The following is a 17,243-nucleotide window of genomic DNA, read 5'->3' on the forward strand; positions in this document are numbered from 1 at the left end:
CGTCACGACAACTGAAGATGAGGACTTTATCTTAATGATGGAGACAGTAGATAGGAGGCTGATGGTTCCAAAGAAAAGTAAAATAAGCAATCTGATTGGCAAACAATTTTTTTTTTCTTAGCGTTTGTCCCGCACACTTGCAGGTCTGCTGTTTTGTAGTGGCTCGATCGACCCGTGTGATTTGGCACAGGTTTTACACCGGATGCCCTTCCTGTCGCAACCCTCCCATTTTTGGCTTGGGACCGGCACTGAGAGTCTACTCTTCAGCGGCTGGGATGGTGCCCTGCCCGGCAACAAGAGTGCGGGATCCTGCCGCTGGACCACCAGGAGGAATCTGATTGCCAAACAATATGAAGATGAAAAACAAAAAATCAAAAAGAGACTGTCTGCTGTCAGGAACATATCTACAGGCATTGACTTGTGGACAATAAAAGGACCATCTGCTTCATTCCTTGCCATAAGTTCATGCTACTTTTGTACTGAACAAAATAAACCTGAACACATATTATTAAACCTTGAAGAAGTAGCCCACACACACACACACACACACACACACACACACTGCACAGTCAATCAAAATACCAAAGGGAAAGATCCTTACAATTATAACAGACAATGGAAGTAATATGGTCGCGGCATTTAAACAGATCACAGCAGAAGAAGACACCAGCTCTGGCTCTGAAGACTCCACTGGGGTAGAAAATGACTCTGATTCGGAAACAGATGATGATGACCTGCGTTCAGTGTGTTTTATTTGTTATTCTTTTGCATGATAGTCGATGAATATGAGATGATGAAATATCGATACTGTGTGCTCTAGTGGTGTATCTTATTCTTTTCATGTTTACAATGTATTTGTAATGTTATGCAAAAGGATTTCCATCATGCAGATATAAATTTGAGGGTTAAATGTGTTGTATTTCTCTTGTTAGGTATCATCATGTTGACAGAACACCATGTGTGCTGCATACCTTACAACTGGTGGTAACCATGATGCAGAAGAAGGCATGTGTCAAAAGAATCCTTGATAAAGCAAGGTCCGTGGTAAAGCTGTTTCGTAAGTCATCTATAGCAACACGTGTGGCCTTCCTGTTGTAAATGACTGCCCCACACACTGGTCGAGCACATTCAACATTTTCACCCGACTTCTCAAAAAAAAGAACTCAGTCTCCCAAACAGCATGTGATGGGACAGCTTGCTTCCAAGTGAATGGCAAAAGCTTACATCTTTGCATGAGCTACTGCTGCCTTTTGCAGAACATACCAGAACCCTTCAGAGTGACACTATGTCCATGTCCCTTGTGGTCCCAGCCCTCTATGATCTATTCTGCCACCTTGCTGACTTTGAAAAGAACACTACCTACAGAGACCTTTCCACTCCTGCACAGAAAATGAAAACCAGTGTGAACCAGCGTTTTGCTTGGCTCTTGGATCCAAGTGGTGAAAAGTTCTCATCACTTGCAACAGCTGCCTGCTTTCTCAATCCTACTGTCTGTGGCTGATGACAATATTGCTATATCTGCTACACACACACACAAGATGAGGATCAGTCTGAAGATGATGCACAAGAGGAAAATCCTGAGGAACCAGAAGATGCACCGTCCTCATCAAAGCTGCAGTTTCTTTCAAAATGCCGCAGAAGGCCTAGACAGAAGACCTCAATGAGCAGCATGAGGGAGCAGATCAGAAAGTAAAGGAAGAGCTTTCACAGCAACCCATCACTGAAGAAATAAGAGTAGACTTTTGGTTGGCAAAAAGTGACACTTTTTATCACAGGTTGAAACCTTTTGCTTTAGACCTGTTGGCTATGACAGCTTCTCAAGCCTTTCCAGAAAGGGTTTTCAGTGTCACAGGTGACCTCACTAGAGGTTGGCGCAATAAAGCAAGGGTCACATTGGTACGAAGTGCTTTCCTTAAAATGAATCGAACCAAATAGAACAGTTGTACTGACTGCCACTCATACTGTCAGTTCTTATAGCAACAACATGCTCATTCTCAGTGTATCTTTACAGGTCTGTTAGTGTAATTTGATATTAACCTCTACTGTCAATGCTGAAAATACGATGAGTTGGTTTTTAGTTCCATGCATTGTTGGCATTGTAACCTAGCAGGTTTTATTTTAATACTGAATTAGCACCAGAATAATGTTTTGTTCTGTTTTGTTGAGGTGTCAGAAGGAAGGGGCTGTTTCAGTACATTTGTTGTTGAACATATTCCTTATGATATAAATAAACTGTTTATTGTTAACAGAGAAGTACAGATTCAGGTCATTCTTTCAGGTCATACAGTATTTGCAATGGCATTACTGACAAATACAGTTTTTTCTTTTTATTCAGTTTTTCTTGAAGAATGAAGAATGTCATATGCAAGTTATAAACCATGCATATCTAATTTTTGGTCTTTTTTGGAGAGGCTATATTCCATATATTTAATGAGACTTGGTTTTATTTCATTTTAAGTTAGAATATTTTGTATATTACAATACTTTAACTAAATTACACTTAAATTAAACCCAATATATTTTAGTCAACTAAATCTACTGTAGATTTGGTCGACTAAAATCTTATGCTATTTAGTCAACTAAAACTAGACTAAAACAATGCAGATGAATAAAATATAGACTAAAACTAAAAGACTATGACTAAAACTAAATTAAAATCTGCTGTCAATATTAACACTGTCTAGATGTAGACCTACCTCTGACCCTGAGAGATGGTGGGACCAGTGGAGCAGCACTAGTGGACCTGAGGGAGCCACCAGACACGCTGAGATTCGGGCAGAAGCTGTGGTATCTGAGGGAGGGAAGGAGAAGATAAATTGGGTGTCATCGGCATAGCAGTGGTATGAAAAGCCATGTGAGGATATAACTTCACCAAGAGAGTGAGCGTAGAGGGAGAAAAGGAGAAAACCAAGTACTGAGCCTTGTGGGACACCAGTAGAGAGTCTGTGTGGAGCAGATGTCCATCCCCTCCATGTTACCAGATATAAGCGACCATCCAGGTAGGAAGCAAACCATTCCCATGCTGTTCCAGGAACAGTGAAGCTCAAAAGTAGTAAAGAACTTACCAGCAACTCAGACAGGTGCCAGTAAGTGAGTTTTTGTCGTTGGAGGAGGACGAGGAAGCACAAAAAGGAGAATGAGATCCAGGACACTTTAGTTCACCGAGTGGTCAGCCATGGTTTGAGCTTCAGGGAGGCTGGGCAGAAGGTCCACTACATTGTAGCCAGAGACATGAGGACATTTCCAAATGAGACTAGGTAAGTAAGCCTACATACCACTGCACTCAGAACACTGCAACATTTCATTTTATACTGAAAGACATCCTGCCCCCAGTCTGGTCCACTACTGCTTCATGACCATCTGTAAATTTTGATGTTCACTGTTTTGGAAAAGAAATAAATTCCCCCTGTAGCGCGTATGTGTGAGGGCTATGACGAGCTGCTGCACACTTCACTGCACACTGACCACACAAGAACGTTTTACATCCTCCGTGTGTACAGGAATAATCATCTGATGATGTGTGTGTGTGTGTGTGTGTGTGTGTGTGTGTGTGAAGTGTTGATGTGTGAGTTAAACTGCACTGGATTAAGTGTGTAAGCTTTATCTAGATAAATGTGATGTTCTGCTGGTGGTGTGAGTTCCGGGGTTTGTGTGGAGAGTTTAGAGAAAAGGAGCCATAATAAATGAATAAACCTGCAGCTGCTTTGCTGTTCCAGAGAATTAATCAACACTTTCTGACCAATCAGTGTGCAGAACTCAGCAACGCTGTGGTGTGATAAAAAAATGAATGGTTTATATGTGTCTCCTGGGCTAACTGTGACTGTTACAGAGTGTGAGAAAGTGTGAGAAATCAGAGGTTCTTCTGAGTAACGATCCTGAGGAACAGGCGAGACAGAGAGAGAGAGAGTGCTCTCTGTGCTGCTGATCCAGCAGTGTGTATTTATAAAGGTTTATTTCAGTAACACACTGAGCTTTACAAGCTGATACACCTCTGACTCCAGTCCAGGACTCATGAGTAAACAGAGGACACACACACACACACACACACGTACATACACACACGTACACACACAAAAATACACACACTCACATGTACATACACATACCTACACACACAAACACACACACATATACACACACACACACACAAATACACATACATACATACACACACACTAACACACACATACAAACGTACACACACCACTTACACACATATATTCACACCCCTGTACCCATACACACACACACACACACACATGCACACAGACACACATACTGTACATATTCCATTTACACACCTCTGTACCCACCTACACACACACTCACACACCCACCCAAACACAACACACACACATATACACACCCCTGAAAACACACACAGACACACATTCAGCAAAATGACCATGAACCTCAAATGACTATTTCAGCCACATATTGACTTCTCACTTTAACATTTCCTCTTTCTCCTCGCAGACTCTAACAACCAAACTGTGTGTATGTGTGTGTGTGTGTCTATATGTGTGTGTGTGTGAGTGTGTGTGTGTTTTGATTACAGTAACAGTAAACATCTCTACAGTTCAGTAATGTAACTGTTAATCAGTGAATACACAATAAATACATTCCTGTATCTTCAGTGCCTGTGTTACTCTGGACTCTTTAATAATTCCGGACAGTGGTCAGTAGAAATATGGCGTTAGTTTCCACGTGTGCTCTAAACAGAACTGAGGCCATGTCATTCATCCAAAACACATTTATTTAGATTAGAGATTAATTGTTTAATTTTTCACATGGTTTGTGGTTGGAAGTTTTCTCCCTTTGCTGGTGCAGATCATTTTATTTTTATTCTATCCATCCATCCATCTTCTATACCCAGCTCACGGGGAGCCTGTGCCTATCTCAGGAGTCATCGGGTATCAAGGCAGGATACACCCTGGACGGAGTGCCAACCCATCACAGGGCACACACGTATTCACTCATGCAAATATGGGCAATTTAGAGACTCCAATCAGCCTAGAAGCATGTCTTTGGACTGTGGGAGGAAACCGGGGAGAAAACACACACACACACACACACACACATACACACACACACACACACACATGACACTGGAGGAGTGAGGCGAACGTGCTAACCATTAAACCACCATGCTGCCTGTTAATTAATAAATTGTTAAATTAATGATTACAGCCACACTAACAGGACATAAACTAAACAACACGAAAACCATGCAGGTCTGAGGAGAGGTCACTGAGGCTACACACACTATAACGTCCAATATTGGACATTTTTTTTGTATGTGTGTGTGTGTGTGTGTGTAGAAGTAGACTGTCTCAGTTTGGTGGTATATTTTCAAGATTCAAGATTCAAAGAACTTAATTAATCCCGAGGGGAAATTCTTTTGCCATGTTACAGTTGCTATAATAAAAATATAAGAGAGAAAGAAAGAAAGAAATATATACTCTGTTATATAAACCGTAAAATAGAATAAATAAATACAAATACTGTATAAATAAATACTGCAAAAATAATAGTGTTGAACTGTAGTATTGCACACAAGGATTGTATATTGGTGATAATTTAACAGGTGATAATGGTAAAGTTGTATTGTACATGATAGATAATGGGACCTGTCCAGGGTGTACCCCTGCCTTTCACCCCATGTGCGCTGGGATAGGCTCCAGCAGACCCCCGTGACCCTGATTAGGAATAAAGTGGGTATAGATGATGGATGGATGATAGATAATGGTGAAATTGTAATGTGCATGAAAGGTCTATAATTACTATAGCACCCATTATTAATTATTGCACATGAAGTCTTAAACACTTAAAGGGAGGAATTGTACAGTTTAATTGCTACAGGGATGAAAGATTTCCTAAAGTGCTCAGTACTACACTCTGCAGTTTATTGACACATATCTGTTTAATCAGATCTGTTTCATTGATTACAATTCAGGAAAAGAAAACCACATGAAATTTCTTTAACTTGTTGTCGATCTTTCAGCTGCTCCCTACGTGTGAGGGGTCACCACAGCGGACCGACTGGTCCACACAACAACCTGGCACAGGTTTCACGCTGGATACCCTTCCTGACCCCCCCCCCACTTCTTCATTGCAGCGTTTTATTCTCTGTTATATTCCCAGGTTTGTGCTTCTCATTTCCCACCACAGGTCCTGATAAAACGATTCAAATCCGATGAGACTCTGGAGAATGTTTTGTTAAAGGATGGTGAGTTATTTGTTGAAAATGATAAAATTGTTTGTTCCTGATGATTTGTCAGTACTTCAGGACGGTATGAAGATTAAACTGGATCAACAGTCCTGTTCTGAGAAGTTTGATTTAAACAAACAAACAAACATCTGATAGCAAAGGGTTTAGAGAAGAACCAAGAGCGCCCTCTGCTGGTCATCTGGCTTTTCTCAAGCATTTATTTCTTGAAAAGATTAAAAAGTAGAGTATTAAGCAGTGAGCAAGGCTGTTAACAGCAGTGGTGGGTAAAGTCCACATCTCCTCTACTTGAGTGAAAGTAGAGGTCTTCTAGTTAAAATGTTACTTCAGTTAACAGTAGAAGTTCCCCATTTAAATTAAATCAGTTAAAGTACCAAAGTACATGTATCCAAATGTACTGAAATGAAAAGTACTACATTTATCCTAGCTCTAATGTTGTCATTTTTTGTCATTAACTATTTATTTCAAGTGAGAAGAATCTGTCCCTCCACTCACACAAGCCTGGTAATACAAGGTCTTTATTTTATATTTAACATAGTAACAAATCAAAACCCGATAAAACACTTAAAAGTTCTTAAAGGTTGACCTATTCATAGTACTGAAATATACAAACAAATGACATCACTTGCCATTATATGATATAGAATCACATGATATAGAATAACAACATACACCGGTCAGCCATAACATTATGACCACTGACCGGCGACGTGAATAAGACTGAGTATCTCCTCATCATGGCCCCTGTTAGTGGGTGGGATATATTAGGCAGCAAGTCAACATTTTGTCCTCAAAGTTGATGTTAGAAGCAGAAGAAATGGACAAGTGTAAGGATTTGAGTGAGTTTGACCAAAAGAGCCAAATTGTGATGGCTAGACCACTGGATCAGAGCATCTCCAAAACTGCAGCTCTTGTGGGGTGTTCCCAGTCTGCAGCGGTCAGTATCTATCAAAAGTGGTCCAAGGAAGGAACAGTGGTGAACCGGTGACAGGGTCATGGGCGGTCAAGGCTCATTTTACATCATGTGGATGGCAGGGTGCATGTACATCCCTTACCTGGGGAACACATGGCACCAGGATGCACTATGGGAAGAAGGCGAGCTGGCAGAGGCAGTGTCCTGCTTTGGTCAGTGTTCTGCTGGGAAACCTTGGGTCCTGCATCCATGTGGATGTTCCTTTGACACGTACCACCTACCCAAGCATTGTTGCAGACCATCTACACCCTTTCATGGAAACGGTATTCACTAGTGACTGTGGTCTCTTTCAGCAGGATAATGCACCGTGCCACAAAGCAGAAATGGTTCAAGAATGGTTTGATGACCACAACAACCAGTTTGAGGTGTTGACTCTGCCTCCAAATTCCCCAGATCTCAATCCAATCCAGCATCTGTGGGATCTGCTGGACAAACAAGTCCAATCCATGGAGGCTCCACCTCACAACTTACAGAACTAAAAGGATCTGCTGCTAACATCTTGGTGTCAGATCCCACAGCACACCTTCAGGGATCTAGTGGAGTCCGGCTGTTTTGGCAGCAAAAGGGGGCCCAACACAATATTAGGCAGGTGGTCATAATGTTATGGCTGATCAGTGTATCTCACAGTGGGTGGTGGCAGTAAATATCATGGTGTTTGCAGGTGTATTGAATATACATGAACGTGTGCATGACGAGTACACCTAGATATTCCTTTAACAGAACTGGACCAAACCAAGATTTCTCTGCAAAACAGCTATATCCTACCACTAGTAGGGTACCAGTTTCTATAGAATCTCTTGTTCAGCTTGAGAAGGAGCTGGTTCTCAAAGTTGCTTGAGTCTATACTTGCTCTCTTGGGACTGAAAATAAGTGCAGAAAAGTCTCTCTCACATGCAGCTGAAGCAGAGTGCTGGGAAGGATTTCAGAATATCTCTGTCATCAGCTTTGCATGCATGGTAACCATCTAACTGCCCAACAGTTTCCTGACCATGAGCTGGCTTCATGCATGCAAAGAAGTCCTCTTCATCAGAGGCACTGGAGCCAACACCTGGCAACTGATTCAAGGTCTTTTCTTCCAGGTTGTCCTTGATGTGGTCCAGACCTGAAACAGACATTTACTGAGATGCTAAGAATCATGTCAGACTTTTTACAATCACACCAGTAAGAAATGATTCATATTTATGTTTCAAAAAGCTTTGCTGCCCAATGTATTTCCAAACTGCATCTGAAACCAATCACAAAACAAATGAACATCAATACCATGATGAATTATTTGAAATGATTATTAAAATGTTTTGCATTAGTTGCCTTTAATCTTTTATTAAGATCAATCTGATGATGTTTTTGTCCATTGTCCAGGATGTTTCAAATTTCGCAGCAGCAATAAACTCAGGCTCTGTAAGCTTGTCACCAAAGCGGTTCTTCACGGACAGCATCCACCTGAGGTCTGCAGTACCTGGAGGACATCTGAGTTCTGTTGAGTTTGGAAATAATTAGTCTGAGAGTAGGCAGCAGCCATCGCATCTGGACATGGGTTTCAGCTTGGACAATGTCAATGGCTTTAGCAAGGGACCTCATTGCTCTGGCATACTCCTCCAGAAAGGCTATTTCAGCTGGACTTAACCTATGATACACGTAAATAAAAACATTTTATCACCTCATGTTATCACACACTTAATAGGGGAAGGGGTAATAATATAAAAACTATGCATGAAGAAGCTCAACCTTTTTCTTTTATTCTTCTCCACAATAAATCAGTTCCTCACTGAACACTGAAGAAACTAAAAGTAACCTAATGGCAGGTTTACATGCAACTAATCATTTTTGATTAGTTGCACACCTCTTCTATCACTTCTGCTGCTGTAGCAGACTGGCCACACTCGCTCTATAGTGCATGGCACATTGAGAATGTTGATCTCACACCCGTGATATTCAGAGAGCTTGAAGATCGTGTGTATAAGGGATTTGAATACTGGCTGGTCTACCAGGCTAGTTGTGTATATTATATGTTCAGACAGTCAGTGAAAGCTGAATTCGTGGAAATAGTAATATTATTTGGTCCTAATGTGTTTATCACAATATGAAGCTTCAATAAAAGGTGAAATAGCTAGTTAACTAATTTGAAACAGAAAAAAAAATTGTTGAGTTTTTGGATTGTTGTATAACATTAGCAACATTAGCATAGATTACTGCTCAAGAGTTACTGATTACGTTAGCTTACTTAGGATTGAATGTGGTGTAATAAAGTGAGAGTGACCTGACTGACCTCACATCTCACTTCCACATCCACAGCACAGGTTTGTTTGCTCAGGTGCAGCTTGTCCTTCAGGTGAGCGATATTAAATATCCTACCCTTATCCATTCACATCACATCTGAAAGAAGGTCTGCATGCATGAAGTCGCTTAGTTCCCATAGCAACCAGAGCCTGCATACGGAAACAGATCTTCACAAGTACGGTGAGAAACTGGATAAAATACAGTGGAGGTCATGGAGAACCAGCTCTGTGAGACTCTCTTGCAGTGTAATTAGTTAAAGAATGTAAGTGAGAAGAAACTCTTTCATTAAGCAGCTCCTTTTAATTGAAGTGGACTGTATGAGGACTTTTCATGTTCATGCTGAGGCTCTTTTAATGTGTGTGTTTTAGGAGTGGGAGGAAGAGCAGGAGGCTCACAGGCTTCTGAAGTCCCAGTACCAGGAGAGGATGGAAAATCTGACGAATAATGAGAAGTTACTGAAGGTACATATTCTTATCATGAAGCTACAATAGCTATTTGTGTGTGTGTGTGTGTGTGTGTGTGTGCGCACTTGTTTTTAGAGACATTTTGTCCTTTTCCCCAGTACATTTCAGGGCAGGGGTCTCCACCCTTTTTACCTCTGTACCCCTCTATGTACCCTGGAACATACCCTGATGACCTCAGCCAGACTGAAAAAGACTCTTTTTGTAAAAAGTGAACACCTTTGATATTGAAGGCAATATTCATTTTGAAATCAGAGACCTGACATTGTATTAGACTTCATGTGATTAAATAATAGTATTTTTATAGCATTCATATGCATTTGCAATGGGAAATATTAATAGTACTATACTCTGAAACACCAGCTGTAAAGAGCAGGTTGAGATAAACAGGGATTGTGATAAGCTCATGGATGTAAGTGAGAAAAAGCTTCTTTAGTAATAATAGGAGGGCTTTATGTATGTTTAAGCATTAAGCACTCAGATATAAATCTCTTGTGCTCCATCTGTGTGTTTTAGGACTATAATTGACTGAAGGACATTCTTAACATCCTCCAGGCCGAGCACAAAGAGGCGAAGGAGAAGTTAAAACACTGTGAAGAGTGGTAAGTTTTTCTTCTCACAGAATCATGCTTCCATTAGCATTTGTATAAGATAAAGAAGACTTTGATGCACAATGAGGAGGTCATTATTTAATAGTGTAGTCAGTCTGGAGCCACTTTATAGTAAGGGTGAATTAGAGAAATCCAAGAGTTATATATATTATATCCAAGTGATCGTGGACACCAGGCGCATCAGGCAGAGAAACTGCTACTTCTTTTCTGCTTTTTCATTCTTAATTGAAAATTGATTGTTTGGCTTAATTATTTAAAGTAATGGCTCTCTGCTTATCTCATGAATGCTGAGTATGAGGAGTTTGAGTGTGAATGCCTTTGTAGACATAAATAAAACCAACAAGCCTTAACTGTACTTTCAGGAGTCGACGGCTGTGCAGTCCACTGATGAGCATGAAGCTGGCATGTCCGGTCTGACCAACGTGGCCATGCAGGACATACTGCAGGAATCAGTGCGGGAAACACTGTGGGACAGATTCAAATTCATCTTTAAAAAGGTAAAAAAGTAAAAGTCTTTGTCATTATGATGACTTGTGTTGTTAAATTCTATTTAAAGTTACTAGTTTAAGGTAAATGTTTTTCTCACTAAGCCACGTCTGCTGTAGTAAATGCTGCCTCAGTTATGGCCAGCAGGAATATGGATATTTTGAAGCTTCATGCATTAAATCTGTTTTTTTTCCTCCTTTTTCCAGAAACCTGGCAAAAGTCGTAGAAGCAAGAAGAATAGACTTCCTGAGCCAGAAAACGTTTTGAAAAGAAGTGGATTCATTGTTCACCCCTCACTCCAGCTAGACTACGAGAAAAAACAACAACAAAAATGACCACAAAGAAGTGATACTCCCACTGAAAGAAAGAAAGCAGAAAAAACAATGAAAAAAAGAACAAATTCTATGTGTATATAAGAAATATAATGTGTTTTAAATGATCCTACAATAAAATAATCCAGTTGTAGATTCATGCTAGAAATTATAAAATTCAACGGAAAAGTCCTAAAAGTTTTTGTCAAAAGTTTTTCTCCATTATTTATTAAATTGCTTCCTGGACTTCTGCTTCCGCCCGCATGGTGTGCACAGCACAAAAGGGAGCTCCTCGAATAAATAATCAATTATTGATAAATAGACCAATCAGCCAAGTAAAGTTTTTTACATTTCTGTCAAAGAGTTATAGCAAAGAACTTATCGATATAAAACCAAGCTCGTGTAAAAACGTTATGTCGACAATTCATCATAACACAAAAGCAGAAAGCGGTGAAATGCGCTGTGAGAGGAAATCTTCCCGGAGCTGGCTGCCTTACACAAAGCACAGGCCGAATCGGAGAACGAGTGCATGGAGATGGGGAAAACCCAGAGGCACATGATGGACAAAGTGGCAGTGCTGGAAGAGTCTCATGAGTGTATGGCTAAAGAGCAAAAGAAAATTCAGGAAAAATGGATGGATTTGGAGAATCGTAGCCTGAGACAGAATTTAAGATTTGTCGGGATCCCAGAAGGAGTGGAGGCTGGAAATCCAGTTCGATTCATCAAAGTCCTGCTACTGGAGTTATTCGGAGCTGATGACTTGGGAGATTCCAGTATAACGGTAGATCGTGTGCACAGGACTCTTATATAGAAATAAAGGCAGTCTCTACTACAAAGGATCCCCTGTGCAACTGCATATCTTCCCCGATGTGAGTCCAGAAGTTTGCGCGAAGCTCAATCCAGTGAAATTAAACTGCGAGCCGCCAGGATAAATTACGATTTGTTCTGTCCAGCCAAAGTGACGTTGAGTGTGGACGGAATCAGGTACACATTTGAGCAACCTCAAGAGGCTGAGAAATTTCTTGAAAAGAAGTCTCAAACCTAGATGGCTGAACTGTAAGGCTAGATTAGCGGACACGTAGTTTCTGTTATTATTTTCAGCATGTTCGGACAGACTTAAGAATAACTTAAACACATTTCTGGATATTAAATTCAAATTTTATTTTATTTGTCACATACATTTACATACACAGTACGACATGCAGTGAAATGTTTTTTCACGACTGTCCGGTATGTAAGCATATATAAAAAAGTATTAAGAAAGGGATCCATAAAAATAAAGATAAAAATAAAACTAGATTATCTTAAAAGTATAAAAATAGAAATAGAAAATAAAGTAAAATAAAATATAATATAGATAAATAAAAAATAAAATAAAATATGAAAATATAGGCGTAAATAAGAATATAATATAAATAAAAAAATAAAATATGAAAATAAGTGTAAAAAATATGAATATATATATACATTATATATATATATATATATATATATATATACTAACAAAGTGGTATACACACATATATACACATAAATGCGGACATGAACGTGATGGGATGGGATGTTCCAGTGATCCAGTGTTTATCATTAAAGTGTTCATGTGCTGGAATAGTTGTATAAAGTGACTTGGTGCCAGTCCAGTGTCAAAGTGTCAGTTTGTGCAAATGTGCGAGGTTGTGCAAAGTGATGAAAAGTGAAAAAAAAAAGCAGAGAGAGTCCCCGTATCTGTATCGGGTTCTAGGTGTTTCCTGGTTCAGACTCCGAATGGCCTGTGGGAAGAAGCTCCTCCTCATTCTCTCTGTGTTTGTCTTCATAGAGCGGAAGTGCTTCCCTGAACACAACAGAGAAAAGAGTCCATTGTTGGACTTCACAATCATCCTGGCCCTGATCCGGCACCACTGTAGGTGTCCTGCAGGTCAGGGAGCTCGGTGTGGATGGTACATTCAGCTGAACGCACCACTCTCTGGAGGGCTCGCCTGTCCTGCATGGTGCTGTTCCCGAACCAGGAAGTGATGCTACCTGTCAGGACGCTCTCAATGGTGCAGGTGTAAAAAGTCTTTAGCACCTGAGAGGGAAGTTTAAAGTCCCTAAAGCGCCTCAGGTGGTATAGACGCCTTCTTGCCTTCTTCACCAGGGTGTTGGTATGACAGGACCAAGTCAAGTCCTCCGTGATGTGAACACCTAGGTACTGGAAGCTGTCCACTCTCTCCACTGGGGTTCCGCTGATCGTGGTCGGTTGGTATGACCGCTCCTGCTTTGTACTGAAGTCCACTATTAACTCCTTAGTCTTGCTGATGTTCAGGAGTAGGTTGTTCACCTGGCACCAGCTCTCCAGGTTTTTAATCTCCCATAGGTAGGCCATCTCATCATTGGTTGAGATCAGGCCCAACACAACAGTGTCATCAGCAAACTTAATGATGGTAGTGGAGTTGGAAGTGGCCACACAGTCATAAGTGTACAGTGAGTACAGCAGGGGGCTCAGAACACAACCTTGAGGAGCTCCAGTGCTGAGGGTGATGGAGGATGAGGTGTGTTTGCCCATCCGTACGGCTTGTGGTCTGTCCGTCAGGAAGTTGGAAATCCACTGGCACAGGGGTGTGCTGAGACCTAGGACCTCCAACTTAGAGGTGAGCGTGGAAGGAATTATGGTGTTGAACGCTGAACTGTAGTCCACAAACAGCATTTTTACATAATTCCCTTTTCTGCAGTCCAGGTGGCTTGTTGTTGTGTGAAGGAGGTGTGAAATGGCGTCCTCAGTGGAGCGGTTTTGCCTGTACGCAAACTGTAGCGGATCCAGTGTGTCTGGTAGTGATGCAGTGATGAAGTCTCTGACCAGTCTTTCAAATCACTTAATCACTACTGAAGTCAGGGCTACAGGCCGGTAGTCACTGAGGCAGGTGGGCTGGGGTTTCTTCGGGACAGGAACAATGGTGGACTGTTTGTATATTATTATAGTCTAACAGGAAAAGGACCGCACCCAATATGCTAAAGTGAAAGAAATACAAGAGTGTAAATTGGTCTATTCTTTTTGTATTGTTTTTAGATAGGAGCTAAGTGGTAAGTCAGATGGTTTACTAACCTTTTTGTTGATGCTATGGGTAAAAAGGGTTTTCTAAACTTGCTCTGTTCTTTTTTGTGTGACTGTCTTTCCAAGAAAGGTAAATCGAGCTATTGTTCATACTCTACTCACAAAAAGTTAAGGATATTTGGCTTTTGGGTGAAATTTATGGAAAATGTAAAAAGTTCACACTACAGTGATATTATATCATGAAAGTAGGGCATTTAAGTAGAAGCTGCAGTGGTGATTTCCTCATCTCAAACAATTTATTGAAACAAAAGCCAACAACAGTGGTGGGTATACCACAACAAAAAATCTCAATGTCTCAATAATCTGTCATGTGCCCTTGACCATCAATTACAGCTTGACCACGACGTCTCATGCTGTTCACGAGTTGACTTATTGTCTGCTGAGGCATGGCATTCCACTCTTCTTGAAGGGCGGCCCTCAGGTCATTGAGGTTCTGGGGTGCAGGGTTACGAGCCTCTACACGGCGACTCGGCTGATCCCAGAGGTTTTCTATGGGATTCGGGTCTGGAGAAAGTGCAGGTCACTCCATTTGAGGTACCCCAGCCTCCAGCAGCCGTTCCCTAATGATGCGACCTCGATGAGCTGGAGCATTGTCGTCCATGAAGATGAAATTAGGCCTGTGTTGTTCATGTAGGGGCACAATGACTGGATTAATGATGTTATTCAGGTAGTATTGTCTTGTCACTGTACCATTCACAAGATGTAGGTCAGTTCTGTATTGAGTGGACACACCTGCCCAGACTGTAACACCACCACAACAGTGGCTGATGCATAGCGCTCTCCTTGACGTCTCCAACATCGTTGGGTCCATCATTTCTGCTCAACGTGAATCGACTTTCATCAGAGAACAGCACTGAGGCCCACCGGTCCCTCGTCCAGCGTAAATGCTCCCTGGCCCGACGCCTGTGCCTGGGGGTGTGGTCAGGTACCTTTGCAGGTCGTCTAGCACGCAGACCACGCTGATGTAAACGCTTTCGAATGGTCTGACGTGACACTTGGGTTCCTCTCACCTCCCTCAAATGTGCCTGGAGTTGAGTGACATTCATCATCCGGTTCCGCAGGGCACTGTTCACAATGAAGCGGTCTTCAACGTGGGATGTGGCCAAAGGACGTCCACTTCTATGCCTTTCTGTGACTCTTCCAGTCTCTCTGTATCTCTGTCCCAACCTGCTGATGACACTCTGTGACACTCTAAGCTCAGTGGACACTTCCCTCTGAGAACATCCTGTTTGAAGCCTCACAATGGTGAGGTTCTGTTGATCAGTTGTTAGGTGTGGTCTTGGTCTCATGATGTCAAAATGTGAACAGCATGATGAAGAGGACTGTTTAAATACCAATTCTAATGGAACCAGAAAATTTATTGGTGGATTCATGGATCAAACACCAGTTGTGAATTTTGCCGTTAAGCACCTTGTTAGAGAACAGCAAGTTCTGCAGAAAGTACTGAAACACTGAACAGTTGGACATGTGCATTCAGAAGGGTAGAGGTCAGATCACAATATTTCTCCAAATTCTGATCATGACTAGCAGAAGAGGAAATACTGTTCAGAAGAATCATATTCAGTTTATTTCATGTACCTGTAGAGGGCTCAATGGAGTGATAAAGCGGGGAAACGTATTAGCTCATCTCGGGAGACTGGACGCCGATATCGCATTTTTACCAAGACCAGTGCCGATTAAGAGGAAGATGGGTGGGTCAAATCTTTCATTCAGACTTTTAAGTCTAGAGGTACAGCAATCCTCCTAAAGAAGGGTATACAATTTACTGCAACAAAAGTCATTTCTGACTCCAAGGGACGTTATGTTAGAGTAGAAGGGAGACTCTATAACACATCAACATTGTTAATATATATGCCCCCAATATAGATGATGAATTTTCTGTTTTGAACATCTTACCTAATCTAGATACTCATCAACTGTGAACACAATACAAACCCATAAACATACATGTTGCACAGTCTGCTCCCGTTTACATACAAAGAGGACTTATGCACATCTGCACTTTAAAGATGGACAATACCATTGCTCTCATCACCTCATTCCACTTCGTGACCACCCCGTACTGCTGCTGTCTGCACCTTGGACACCTTGGACACTATTGCACACTACACACTTCACTTTATATAATTTTGCAAAATTTTGTACTGCTGCTGTCTGCACCTTGGACACTATTGCACTACACACTATTCACTTTATATAATTTTATATAATTCTGCATAACACGGTTGTTGTAGTTTACACTTCCTATATACATATTCTATTTACATATATACCATACCTTACTTTATTTATATTTATTATATTTTATTCTATTTTTATTCTATTTTATTTTTTACCTACTGTGAACTTGTTTTTATATTTTATATTTCGTATTTTTAGTATAATTCGTATTCTTATATTTTATATTTCGTATTTTTATATTTTATCCTTGTCTTTTGTTCTGTCCTTATTCCTTTTCCTTTTTCAAGGGTCAAAACAGTGGTGTAAGCATTTCACTGCATATCACACTGTGTACCATTATGTATGTGACAAATAAAATCTGAATTTGATTTGAATTGATAATGGGGGGGGTAACTTTGTGTTAGACCCAAACTTAGACAGATCTTTCAATTGAACCATACCCCTGCCCAAATCAGCCAAAGGGCTACAAATGTTTATGAAAACCTTTCTTTCTTTCTTTCTTTCTTTCTTTCTTTCTTTCTTTCTTTCTTTCTTTCCTTCCCATACATCATTACGATGTTAAAATTCATTGTTAAAAATTCATTTATGTACACATGTAAACATTTGAATTGGAATTTTTGACAATG

The 17,243-nt window shown here is 40.8% G+C and overlaps 1 long non-coding RNA gene across 1 annotated transcript; it reads left to right on the forward strand.

The window, feature by feature from the left end:
* Window positions 1-9,641: 9,641 nt before the first annotated feature.
* Window positions 9,642-12,270, forward strand: LOC131360243 (uncharacterized). The gene is made up of 5 exons (XR_009205863.1): window positions 9,642-9,741; window positions 9,848-9,940; window positions 10,457-10,542; window positions 10,914-11,048; window positions 11,244-12,270. It is a non-coding gene; the product is annotated as an uncharacterized LOC131360243 (long non-coding RNA).
* Window positions 12,271-17,243: the final 4,973 nt, after the last annotated feature.

The sequence above is a fragment of the Hemibagrus wyckioides genome, linkage group LG10, assembly GCF_019097595.1.
Source record: "Hemibagrus wyckioides isolate EC202008001 linkage group LG10, SWU_Hwy_1.0, whole genome shotgun sequence".
Taxonomy (NCBI): Eukaryota; Metazoa; Chordata; class Actinopteri; order Siluriformes; family Bagridae; genus Hemibagrus; species Hemibagrus wyckioides.